Here is a 974-nt window from a genome sequence, read left to right on the forward strand (position 1 = left end):
TCATCTTCAGCTGCAAAGGATATAATCAGTCTGATTTCTGTATTGACCTTCTGGTGATATCCCTGTGTAGGGTGGGCTCTCGTGTTGTTGGAAGAGGGTGTTTGCTATGACCAGTGTGTTTTCTTGGTAAAACTCTGTTAGCCTTTGTTCTGCTTCATTTTGTACTCCAAGGCCAAATTTGCCTGTTACTCCAGGTATCTCTTGACTTCCTATGTTTGCATTCCAATCCCCTATGATGAAGAAGACATCTTTTCTTGGGTGTAGTTCTAGAAAGTGTGTAGATCTTGATAGAACCATTCTTCATAGATTTCTTTAGGTTCCAGTTTAAACTCATATTTTCATTGGCACTGAGACATACATTCCTCCTATTCTGGGTCAAGTCTTCCTCATATCCAAATCTTCTCCAAGGAGCCCTGTAAGTGGTACAATCTGGATGACAATAAAGGTTTGAGACTCTTTTCACAGCTATGAAAGTTGTGTCTCATTTCTCAAAGATAAAAATAATTGGAACAATAAAAACTATCCCATAGGGTTTTGATATTTAAATTAGATAATGAAGAGGAAATGCATCCTACAGTGCCTGACATATCGTAAGCTCAATAAATAGCAACTCTTTTATTCTACTAAAACCTTCCTTTCCTTCAATGGCCAGGCATGTGACCTGCTATTTCCCCCCACATCACTTCAGTAATGGAAGCTTCTAGGACATTTACTTAATCACTTACTTTCCTAGTTCAGTTCAGTCACTCAGTCGTGTCCGACTCTTTGCGATACCATGAATTGCAGCATGCCAGGCCTCCCTGTCCATCACCAACTCCCGGAGTTCAGTCAGACTCACGTCCATCGAGTCCGTGATGCCATCCAGCCATCTCATCCTCTGTCGTCCCCTTCTCCTCCTGCCCTCAATCCCTCCCAGCATCAGAGTCTTTTCCAATGAGTCAACTCTTCGCATGAGGTGGCCAAAGTACTGGAGT

This window comes from Budorcas taxicolor, chromosome 10 (genome assembly GCF_023091745.1).
Source record: "Budorcas taxicolor isolate Tak-1 chromosome 10, Takin1.1, whole genome shotgun sequence".
Taxonomy (NCBI): Eukaryota; Metazoa; Chordata; class Mammalia; order Artiodactyla; family Bovidae; genus Budorcas; species Budorcas taxicolor.